Below are 13,461 nucleotides of genomic sequence, written 5' to 3' on the forward strand. Positions count from 1 at the left end.
CTCATAAATCGTGATAAGAGTGATTTCCTGTGGGGGCAGAGTCTCCGGAGAACTTGAATCAGTCCTTATTGTTTCACTCAGTCTTTGCCTCTCCTCTCGTATTTCCCCTGATATCAGGCCGGTTGCTTGAGGTTTGCCATTGCAACTGCAATTGAGTTTTTGGTTAAAGGGGGCATGAACCCATCTCAGGCCACAACCACAATCCCTGTCAGGGTGAACCGCAAAAGTCACTAAATCATCCTTTCCTTAACCTTCATGTAGCTTGGCACAAAAGCAATCAGGTTTAACTTAGAAGTAATGTGTTAAGTATTTACGCAACACACAAACAGCATCACACTGAAAATGTAACACAAGAAAAATTCAGCACTAATTTAAATACATAGAGCACAATTTCATCAATAAAATGAGACCAAAATGACAATAATCCAATGGGTAGGACCAGAGAAATGCAATTTCAAAGATGTAGGTATGTGCAGGCCCCAAAAGCACAAAGCGCCAATTGCATTATCTGGTTGTGCTCTATAAGGGGAACATCACAAGTTCAGGCCGACCACGATGGAGCACTAGATTAGTCCTTCTGAAAAAGTTACCTTCTCAAAGTCTGGAGCATAGAATCCAGTTTACATGGAGTAGGCTGGTAGGAGCAAGGAGAGCATTGTAGATGGTCATTGTTGTAGCTTGAAGAGCAGGCCTTGAGTCATGGCTGGCAGTCATGTGTGGTGAGGTCTTGGCACAAGCAGGCCTTTTCCCAGTCACAAAGGCCCCTAAACTTCAGAATTTCTCTTTTTCTTTACTGGAGGAGCCCAATTGATCAGTGCTGGCTTGCAGAGGGAGTGATGGCGATGCAGTAAGCGCAAGGTATATAGTTGTATTTATTTATTTACTTACTTTACTCCTGGCTATTGTAAGTCCGACTCCACTACCACCCCACCCCACCCTGCCCCTCCCCTGCCCCACAGCCCCGTAGCACCCCCTCTGCGAGCCGCCACTGCAACTGCTAGCCTAGGGTCTAGGATCTAGGGAGGCACCTCTTGAGGATCAAGAACCCACTCTGGCAGGTCTTAAGATGGTCCACTGCAGCAGGTCAGCTGGACAGTTGCAGAGAGGCCTCTGCATCTTGTTGTGTCCCTGTAGCTTAGAACAGGAGGTCAGCCACCTGACCTCTGGAGTCACTCTGCCTACGATGAAGAGAGCAAGTCCAGTCTTCCTTCTCAGAGAGCAGGGCAGGTCCCAAGCAGCAGGTCAGTGTGCTGGCAGCAGAGCAGTCCTTCTTCTGTAGAATCCACAGGTCTAGGAGTGTAATGATGATTGAGTATGAGGGTCTTATTTTTATATCTGGTGCCAGCTTTAAAGTGGAAGACATGTTCGCAGTTTTTGCCTCACAGATGCTTCTGGATTTACCTGCCTGGATCCAAGAGCCATAGGGTCACAAAAGGCTAGTGTAAAGTCCTTTGTGTGTGTGCTGAGGCTGGTCCTTTAAAAATGTACATCAGGCTGTGCACTACTCCCTTCTCCCATCCTGGCAGTGTGGGCCACCCTGTCAACACTTAGTCCCCCTTTGTGTTATTGTATGGTAGGAACACACAATGGCTAACTGCCAACTACACCTAGTCACGCAACTCAGGATACAGGCACCATATGGTTAGAGCAAGAAAATTACACCTTTCTAAAAGGGTAATTTTCAGAATTGTGACATAAATCCCACTTTACCATTAAAGAATTTTTCGCACACCTCACTTAAAATCTCCACCTTTTCCAAAACAAACATTACCAGCTATTAGATGTAATAAGATATCCTAATGTTATCCTAGTGGAGATGTAGGGCTCATAAAAGTGAAAAATAATGTATGAGTTTTTCACTACCAGTACATTAAAAATGTAAAAGTACATGTCAACCTTTTACATACAATGTACCTGTAAGGATGCGAAGACGAAGGTAGGAGAAAATGTATGTATTTCTCAAATCAACTGGAAAGAAGAACAGACAGACTTTTCTCGACTCCAACTCTTTCCAACCGTCACCCTATAACCCCCGGCCAGCAAAGTTCCTTCTATTCTCCAGTCTTAAAAAGATTCCACACATCCAGAGAATAGAAGGTAAACCCAACAGTACCCAGCCCAATGGGCTGCTTAGAACTTATATTAGGAGTGACTTACATGTATTAAAAAGGGAGCTTTAGATTTGGCAAATGGATTTTTTTGTCAACTAGTAGAATTTCATTTACTGGCTCTGTGTATATGGTATACTACTTTACTGAGGACTTATAACTAAATAAGAAATGCCAATCAGGTTCAAGTCAATTTTAACATGATTTAGGGAGTGACCACAAGCACTTTAACACTGGCTAGCAGTGGTAAAATGTACAGAGCCCTAAGGCCAACAAAAAAGAAATAAGCAAATCAGGAGGGGAAAAACCAAAGCGTTTGGGGTACCACCACCCTAAAGCTGACGGGTCTAACAGTTGGCTTATAAGAAATAAAGCTTTCTATTAGATTGCATCTGACAGGACCCTAGCTTCCAGTGTAGACGTCCCTTCAATATTTTCTTTCCTTGGGACATGGGTAACAAGGGCATTGAAAAATTGAGAAATTGTATTGAATGTCTTGTCATCTGCCAGTTCAATCTCATTTTTTAGTTCCTTTAGTTCCTCTAGGTCCCTCCACTCCCCACATGTCCACCAGTCTGCTGAAGCCAATTAAGTCCCATTTTCCAAATTCCCACAGAGCTCCCACTTCTCGTAGCATGCAGTGTCTACAGCAGAGTATTTCCTTGTTTCATCCAATCCCACATTATATGTTGCAATGCCCGATTCCAGGCTGTGTAAGTGAACATTGGCTCAATGTCTGTACAGCTGGACCAGATAACTCTTAGGGCCCATTGCATGTCTATTTACCCTTAATGACGGCTTATCCAATAGAGCAAAGGCACATTCATTGATTGCGACCAACTGAGAGACCCAGTAATATGCACAAATGTCTAGAAGATTGAATCCCCCTTTAGAGACTCCCCTAACTAATTTCCCAAGACTGATTCTGGACGGCTTCTCATCCGAAAATAATGTCTTCATCTGAGCCTCCACCGTCTGAAGAACTTTGCTAGTATCCAGTGGGGGATATTATGTATTCTGAAGGGCACTCATAAATTTAGTCAATGCACTACCTTCTTAATCATTGTGGCCCTTCCCAGTAGAAACAGTGGCAGGCTCTGCCAGTGTGAAACTGTAATTGTTCGTCGACTATATATAGGTTTCTACGCAATTACTTTTTCCGGTCCCTAGCAATATACAGAGCAAGCTATTTCTATCCTTCCATATCTATGGGAATAGGGTGCAGTAGAGATCTTAATTATAGGTACCCTCATAACAAAGACAACACAGATTTTCCCACAATGAATGCGGAAACCAGAATGATGCCCAAATTAGTCAAACACCTGCATCAAATGGTCTATGTTCATCTTTGCCTCTCCAACTGAGCCCTCAAACTAGTCATCACCACGTAACCAAAGGTCAATGAGGCTCAAGCTCCATGGTAAAAATCACTGGGGACAGAGGACATCCCTGTCTAGTCCCCCTTGGCAGGCCAAAGTTAAATTCATCCTAACTCTCACCAGCGGTTAGTTATAAAACTGTCCCATCAAGGCCCTGGTGTGAACATTTCAGAGACTTTTAGACTTCTCTGTACGAGCTAACTCATATCTATTGAAGTTGTATGCCCCCTTTTGAGGTTGTGTCAAGAGTTGGTGCATGTGAATTTAATTTGCCATGCTTTCTGCTACGCCTTTTGCCTAAGTCAAAATCGAAAATGTCAGTGCATGTTTGCATTTGAAAATGATGAAATGTGACATGTATCTTTTTAGGATAAAATGGAAAATTAAGTGTTTAACAAGATTGGTGATGTGGATTTTTGAGTTTATGTTTTTTGCCAAGAGACACCAGGTTACAACCATAGAGGGGATAGCTGAGGCCTGACACAGGCGATTTGAAAAAAATATATATATATCTATACTACTATTATAAAGAGAGAACTGTATACTTTGAGCCAGGTAAACTCGAAAAGTACACCACCAATCGCAACACCCAATACAGCGTTCGAAAGGGGGGGTCTAGTAGATGGATATAGGCAATTAAAAAATAAAAATAAACATTAGTTAAAAAATATACAATAAAAAAAGTAGTCCCTAAGAAGTAGCGCCGGCCGTGTTTTATCGGAGGACAGAAACACGAGGAGGAGCGGACAACAGCGCGGGGAGGAGCGGAAAACTTAGTCAGACTGGAGGGAATGAGGTACGTGAACCGCGGGGAAGAGCGGTGAAGTAAGGCAGACTGGAGCGGAATGGAGGACAACAGCGCATGGAGGAGCGGAGAACGTAGCAAGACTGCAGCGCCATGAGGTGTGTGAAACGCGGGGTGGAGCGGTGAAGTACGCGGGGAGGAGCGGTAAGTGAGGCGGAATGGAGTGGGATAGCGAACTGCAGCGGGGTGTGTAGACTGGCTTGGTGTAGTGGGGGGCGGTGAAGTGAGGCGGACTGGAGCCGGATAGCAAAATAAATGATAGGTTTTAAAACGGCTTTCACATTTGGTGCAGACATTTAAGTGAGAGTAGTGGGGGGCGGCGAAGTGAGGCGGACTGGAGCGGGGGTCTGGGTTTGTGCGACTGGGAGCAAGCGCTGAGGTAAGGTGCACGCAAGACTGAAATGCTGCCCCCAGCCCCCTTCTGCCCCGGGCAACGCTGCGGCGGGCTGCTAGTATATATATATATATATATATATATATATATATATATATATATATATATATATATATATATTGCAGCTCCACTCGACCCATCCTCCAGGGACGAAAAACGCACTCGCGGGGGTATGTTGCAAAAAGATTTTAATCAGGCGTTCTGACCAAAACAAACAGACGCGTTTCGGACCTCTAGTCCTTCGTCAGTGTTACCGTTTGCCGTTCTATCCGGCACCATATATACATTACATTTCCTGTTTAGTGAGAAGGAAAAAAGGACAAGCGTGCAAGTATTGGCATTATGGCGGCCATTTCTAAGTGGGTTAAATATCAAACACACTGACATATTTGCAATGCGTTTTAACCCTCATGATGTACTAATGCCTCTTTTCATCGTTTTAGATGACAAAAACAGAAATAATTTTGCTGTGTATCAGCATATCATGGCATTATGACCCCATATTCACAAATATTTACACAATATACATTCTATGCATTGTGAACACCATTCTGTAAAGTTGAATTCTTATACAGTTGCACTCTGGGTTGAGATGTTATTCCAATGCTAAATTAGCATAAAATTATAACCCAAGTCGGTGAAAATTAAACTAATCTCGCCGTGTATCGGCGTATCACCGACATGATCTAGCGGCCACATCACAATGCAACAAATCACATTATCATCAATTAACTTTGACAATTATATATATACATATTTACATTCCAACAATTCTTCCCCTGGTCGGTCAACCCAGTGAACACTGATTTCACTCAAGGCTAATGAGGGTATGCATCCAAAGAGTGCCACAGTCGAAAGAAAAGGTCATATTTGATCAATGAGCCTGATACACTTGGTAATTGAGCCGTATAACGGCTCACCCAAATATCCCATCCAAGGTGAACCATATTCATAAGGGAAAGAAAAAGGAAAAGCATAATGACAAAGAAATGATATGCTGTGAAGGTGAAAAGGGAGATGGAAACAGAAGGGAAGCCTTCTATTATTTCTAGGATTCTAAAAAGAAGATGGAATAGAAAGAAATTGAAGAGGATTACCAAAGATTTGACAGAGAACCTAGAAATTGCAGAAAGATTAAAATTAAAGGCACAGATCCATAAGAATGGAATAAATTCAAAAATTTCAGATTTCAAATTTCGTCTTTCATCCTTGAAACCATCCTGGTTCGAGCATGCATGAGGCTTACCTATTTACAATAAGTACAGTTCTTATTTCATTATATCTGCTTATACCATTCAATGAATGTAATCATGAAACACCCGGATACAAGTTGGATATTCATTTCCCCAGGTGTATACCCAATTCCTCTCCGATGTTTAACCCACCCGGCTGTTTCGTCTGCATGTCTATAATATATCGCGACTCTAGCCTGCGGAGGCGTGTCAGCCTATCCCCCCCCCTAGGGTTAAGCGGTACATGGTCCAAACCGAAGAACTGAAGTAGGTCCCGATTACTCTGGTGGGCTTGGGCAAAATGTCTGGCCACCGGATAGGAAACATCTTTGTTCATTATGGCGCGTTGGTGTTCTAAAATTCGCATTTTTACCCCATTGATCGTGCTCCCTATGTACTTGTGGCTGCAGGGGCAGCTCAAACAGTATACCACATATGGTGTAGTACATGTGATAAAATGTTTGATCTTCTTGGGTAGGGTTACACCTGGAATGGCATAGGAAAGCACCCTTCTGCTATGCTCACAAGCGCGACATTTTCCACGGGGAAAGAACCCCGACATTTCTTTCAGGGTGCTCTGTCCTGTTGATTTTACAGAAGCTAAGTGACTGTGGACTACCATGTCCTTTATAGACCGTGATTTACGGAATGTGATGAGTGGTCTCTCAGGAACATCACATCCAATAACTGGGTTTGTACGCAGTATGTGCCAGCTTCTAGAGAGAATCCTCCTTAAAGCGTTGGCCTCTACTGAGAATTTAGTGACCATTCTAAATTTATTAGTGGTCTAAGTATCTCCAGTTTTCTTGGGGTTACATGCCAAAAGTTGTTATATATATATATATATTACCTACTGGCAGTCGCCAGTAGGTATAGTTAGGATTTTTTTCAATGCAAAATCTCAAAATTCTATTTGGAATAACTTTGGCGCTGGTTGACGAATCTGCCTGAAAATTTCCTCAAAATGGCCTCATCGAGCTCCGGTCTTTCCCTGAAACTTTGGGGGTGATGCGTCAAGCGGGGGCCGAGATAAAAGGAGGTCCCAAAACGCGTTTTCCCCATGTTAATTTCCATAGGGCGGTCGAACTCACTTTTAGCCCGAACGGCTGGATGGATTTACACCAAACTTGGCAAAATTGTAGGGACTGGTAGCCCGATGTGCCTTTCCTATGTCTCAAGATATGTGCTCCAGTGGATTTTGAGTAATTTAGGTTAAAAAAATATATATATCTATAGGCGCGCCCCGGTACGCGCACCGGGGAGCGCACCGGGCGTGCTACGCAACTTGCGCACTGAAAGCTGATTGGCTCACGGGTGTCTGTAAACATTCCAAACAGTCCGGAGCGGCCGCCATCTTGTGTCTTGGTAGGATCGAGACACAAGAGGTGGCATAAAAAAAAGGGGGAAATGACTATAAGGGGGCAGGGTAGACCCCCCTGACCCCCTAGGTTTGATGTGGGAGCTATAATAGGATCGCCGCGGGGCAAAAAAAAGAAAAAAACATTACGATTTGCACGGGGGGGGGGCACCCGGTATGCGCACCGGGGAGCGAAGCATGGGGAAAATCCAGGGCCTTATTTATGAAGGCCTTGCGAAATTTTTGCGCCACTGGTGCGTCACTTTTTGTGAGGCACCAGCGGTGTAAAAAATGCACCTCGTTGCGCTATATTTAAAAAGTGATGCATCTAGGTAGATGCATCACTTTTTAAACCCCTGCGCCACATTATACCTGCGTCAGGTATAATGTATGCAGAGGGGGCATTCCCCTGCAAAAAGCCTCGTAATAGTGACGCAGTGAAATCTATGAGATTTCACGGCGTCACTTTTAGGACGCTGTTGCGTCAAAATCTTGCACCTGCTTCACAGCAGGCGTAAGATTGATGCAAGCCCTTTCACATGGGGCTTTCCCCATGTGAAAGGACGCCTTACTGGAGTTGCGTCACTTTTGTGACACACTCCAGCAATGCATCACTTTTGCACTTACAGATTCGTCAGAAATACTGACGTATCTGTAACTACTTGCGACATGATGCGTCATACATCAAATATGACGCATCAGGAATGTCGTAAGGAGTGCGCACTGAAAAGTGACACATCACTGTTTCACGCAGCGATGCGTCACTTTTCATAAATGAGGCCCCCAGTTTATTCACTGTGACACCTCTACGACCCTTTCTTGCGTCAATACGTCCCTTTTGCATACATTACACCTGAGGTAGGAATAATGTGGCGCAGGGGCTTACAAAGTGACGCAACTACCTAGATGCGTCACTTTGTAAATATGACTGAATAAGGTGCATTTTTTACAGCACTGGTGCGTCACAAAAAGTGACGCTCTGGTGGCGTTAAAGTGACACATGGCCTCATAAATGAGGCCTTCAGTCTTCTACTCATGCGTCATATTAAATTTATGACGTATTATGGTGGAAGTTCTTACAGATACGTCAGTATTTCAGACGTATCTGTAAGCGCAAAAGTGATGCATTGCTGGAGTGTGTCACAGAAATGAAGCAACTCCAGCAATGCATCCTTTCACATGGGGCCAAGCCTCATGTGAAAGGGCCTGAACGCCTGCTGTGAAACAGGCGTAATATTTGGAAGCAACAGCGTCATAAAAGTGACGCAGTGATATCTCATAGATTTCACTGCGTCACCTCTACGACCCTTTCTTGCGTCAATACGTCCCTTTTGCATACATTACACCTGACGTAGGTATAATGTGGCTCAGGGGCTAACAAAGTGACACATCTACCTAGATGTGCTACTTTGTAAATATGACTGAATAAGGTGCATTTTTTACTGTACTGATGCGTGACAAAAAGTGACGCTCTGTTGGCGTTAAAGTGACGCATGGCTTTATAAATGAGGCCTTCAGTCTTCAACTCCAGCAATGCATCTTTTCTTACCCTTCCACACCCTGTTCCTTTTCAACATTTTTTTTGAATATCCACATTCCCCATATTCACTCTCCTTCTCCTTACTTTCCTTCCCAACACTCACCTTCTTTCAGTCCCCCTACTTCACTTCCTTTCTCCTGCCATACCTTTCGGTTCTTTCTCACTCATTTTCCTTTCCATTATCAATGCACTCCACTTCACTTACTCTTTTTCAATTTTTTAAGAATATAGCTCTTTGATGAGAATTGGAGGTAGTTCTTTTTTTTAAGAACAGAAACAAAAACAGGGAATGGAAACTGCTCAACAGGAGCAAAAAAAACAAAAAAAATTAGGGCTGGGAACGGCAGTGATGGTTCTCCAATGCTCGAACCATGAGCAGGACCCTTTGCTCCCCATAGGTAAGGAGTTGATCGCAGTATCTGCATTTCAGGACACCTTTGTTGAATGCAGGTTGTATATTAGGAACCAGCCCCTGCGATCGCCCCCTTCCAGAAGTAGTTGCTCCTCCGGTGGATGTAGAGGCCCCATCACTGGGAACCTCTTGTGCCAGAGCCCTGACACTTTCCCGGGCAAAATTCTGGGGGTGCCTCCTCTCCACATGGTGTATCATTCTGAAGTTCCCAAAATAATATTTTTTTTGCAGATCCTGCACTACACTTTTAGAGCATTCACCTTCTTCTGGTCAGCTGGTATTGAAAAAAAATTCCAAATGAAATGCCCCTTCACCTTTGGCTGAGGAGGTTCTTCATCGATGTATTCAGGCTCATCATCAGTGCTGGATTCTCTGGCAGCCATGGTAATCCAAGAAAGATCCAAGAGCAAAAAACAGGTCTTTCCGTCACAAGTGAAAGAAGAAGTGAAGGAAATGGTGGGGATTTCATTCTTTGTAAAAAAACTGTTAGCAACCAATGAAAAGTGTTATTTTAAGGTCACATGACTTGACGCGTTGACGCTGCGCGCACCGGAGCGCTTCCGGGTGCGCATATGCGGCGCGAACGTAGGCGCTTCTGGGGGCGCACAAGCGGCGCGAACGTAGGCGCATACGCGGTGCGAACGTAGGCGCTTCCAGGGCGCATACGCGGCGCGAACGTAGGCGCTTCCGGGGGTGCTTACGCGGCCCGCCAAAGTGACGTTTTGATAGTTTCACGGAAATGCAAAATCATTTTCATTTCCTTGTTAAAAAAAAACTTCTTTTATATGTATGGTACTAAATGTCTTGCATTATTATTTACTTTTCATTCATATTTTTTTTCACGAACGAAAGTAGCGCTCTGAGTGCGCTTTCCGGAGAGCTTACCGGAACGCGCACCCAGAGCGCCCCAGGAAAAAATGATTAAAAAAAAATAAAAAAATAAAATAATAATTAATACTTACACAAAACAGCAAATTTATAAAAAAATCGTAGGTTAGAAACTCGATATAGAAAGGAATTAGCATTTAAAAAACCTATGAAATTCACTGAAAAAAACATAGGTTTCACACCAGTTATAGTTAGGAATTAGCATTTAAAAAACCTTTGAAATTCACTGAAAAAACCATAAGTTTCACACCAGTTATAGTTAGCTGGAAATTTTACTGACATAAAACCATTGAAATTCCCACGTTATAGTTAGTTGGACTCACTATAACTTGTGCGCCTGCAATGCACTGCTGATGACGTCACATATTACATCACTCATGACATGGTCAGTGACATCACTCATGACATCACTGATGACACCATCCTTGTGACAGAGTGACAGACCTCCTTTCAGTGTAATGTAAGCCCTGAAACACATATTCAAAAATAGAAATTAACATTTTCAAAAAAATGGAGATACCCATACCAGCTACAACAACACAAAATTAAAAAATTCACCATATATATACACATCCACTCATTCACCAACAGTTCTATATAGTCACTCATACATATACTCACTCATTATATGTAGTGATACACCTATACATCCTGTTACACACCGACAGTCATCCAAAAGTTACTCACACACATACTCACAAATGCAAATAAACTATTGAACATCCATTTATTTGCATATAGAACTATACAAACACTACCACTTTACTTCTATGGAAATTTACACATACTTACTCTCTTAAACAATCACTTATAGAAACACATACTTATTTAAACAGGAACTCTTACAATCTCTCGCTCTGACATATACTCACTTATATACATCAATATTCGCATATACTAGATTAAAACATATGTAGTTACTGATAAAGACACTAGTGAGACAGTCATTCACTCACTAACACACACATATACACACTCCTCCACCCATACAGTCCTGCACATATGCTGTCTTCAAAACACATACAAACAGTGAGTCAGTCACCAACCCATGCAGCCACTTATACACAAAGTGAAACACTGATACATATATTTCAATATTTAAAAGTTACTCGCTAATATATGTATTCACTAAGATACACTTAATAAGGCAGTTAACAAATCATTTTTTTAGAAAAAAAACATCCATTTAGACATTTACTTAAACATGTATTCTTCCATCGACCTTTTTCATATACATATATACAACATATTTATTATTCAGAAAGACACACATTCACTGGATGGTGTCATCAGTGATGTCATGAGTGATGTCACTGACCATGTCATGAGTGATGTAATATGTGACGTCATCAGCAGTGCATTGCAGGCGCGCAAGTTATAGTGAGTCCAACTAAATATAACGTGAGAATGTCAATGGTTTTATGTCAGTGAAATGTCCAGCTAACTATAACTGGTGTGAAACCTATGTTTTTTTCAGTGAATATATATATATATATATATATATATATATATATATATATTACCTACTGGCGGTCGCCAGTAGGTAGTTATAGTTAGGATAATTTTCAATGTTAAATCTCAACATTCTATTTTGAATAACTTTGGCGCCGGTTGACGAATCTGCCTGAAATTTTCAGGAAAATGGTCTCATGGCGGTCCGGTCCTTCCCTGAAAGTTTGGGGGGGATTCGTCAAGCGGGGGCCGAGATAAAAGGGGGGTCCCAAAACGCGTTTTCCCCATGTTAATTTCCATAGGGCGGTCGATTTCACTTTTAGCTCGAACGGCTGAATGGATTTCCACCAAACTTGGCAAAATTGTAGGGACTGTTAGCCCGATGTGCCTTTGCTATGTCTCAAGATATGTGCTTCAGTGGATTTTGAGAAATTAACGTTCAAAAAAATATATATATCTATAGGCGCTCTCCGGTGCGCGCACCGGTGAGCGCTCCCGGCGCGACACGCGACTTGCGCGCAGAAAGCTGGTTGGCTCTCAGTTGTCTGTAAACATTCTAAACAGTCCGGAGCGGCCGCCATCTTGTCTATCGGTAAAATCTAGTCATAAGAGGTGGCAAAAACAAAGGGTGGAATTGACCATAAGGGGGCAGGGTAGACCCCCCCTGACCCCCTAGGTTTGATATGGGGGCCATTAAAGGGCCCCGCGGGGCCTCAAAAAATTTTTTTTTTTTTTTCGATTTTCGCGGGGGAAGCGCCTGGTGCGCGCACCGGGGAGCGTATCGGGGAGGGTACTATGGAAAAATAATCACTTCAAAAATTGTATGTTTATGAATTGTTTTTTTTTTTATTTTTTTATTTTATGTAAGTACCTACATGTAGGTACTAATGAAGAGACTTAAATTTAATGTTCACCATCTTCTTTGTAGACATCTTGCATGTTGTTATTGTATTTTTTGTGGTATATGGAATTCATAATATAGTCTGTCTGGAAAGGAGAAACAGATCTTTTAAGCACTCCCTGAGAATTTCTAGGGGATCATGAGTAGTCTGTCCTGTTCACTTATGAAAATGAGGTGTAAAATATTCATATGAGATAATATAGTGGGAGAAAGGTAGTAACTATGAGTAAACTTACTATGTAACAGAAAAATAGTTGAACAGTATACTATAAGTCTCACTTTATATTTTAAACATTTTTGGTAATACTTCATGAATTACATATAAAAAAGAATATTGTCTGAAACAATTGAAATTATTAAAGATAAATTTATTCCTCTGATTCTTTTTCATAATTTAATAAAATTTCTAACATAATATTGTCCGGAATTTCCTCATAATTATATGTACATGATTCAATTTCTTCCAAACATTCTATAAACTGTTCATCCAAAGAGTCATCCATGAAATCAACTTCTTTTTTTTCATCTTCTGGTTTTTCCACCTTTACTTTGATAGAAGTATCATTTGCCTTTTTTTCTCCTTCCATTTTCTTTCTGAAAATTGCATATAAATTAACTATATTAGTAGAGCTAGTATACCAGAGAAGCCTAACTCAATCCATAACTATTACAGAGAAGTCTATCTCTATCTCTAACTATTAAAGAGGGATAGCATATCACTAACAGAATATTTTTTAAGAAATAAACTTAACGTGTACAATATACTTCCATAATTAGAAGTTACCTTAGAGAAATTAGTTGAAGTTGTCAGTGAAATTTGTTTTCAAGTGTACTTCAGGAAGCAGTAGTCAAAATGGCTGTGTTTCCCTCTCTTCTTTTATATATATTGTTGTACTTAACCAATCAAACGTCAGGAAATAATCGTAGAAAATGAGAGATACTTTTTAATTGGTTGTAAATTCTAACATTACAAGTGTGTTTTTGTCATGTAAT

The sequence above is a fragment of the Lissotriton vulgaris genome, chromosome 6, assembly GCF_964263255.1.
Source record: "Lissotriton vulgaris chromosome 6, aLisVul1.2, whole genome shotgun sequence".
NCBI lineage: Eukaryota > Metazoa > Chordata > Amphibia > Caudata > Salamandridae > Lissotriton > Lissotriton vulgaris.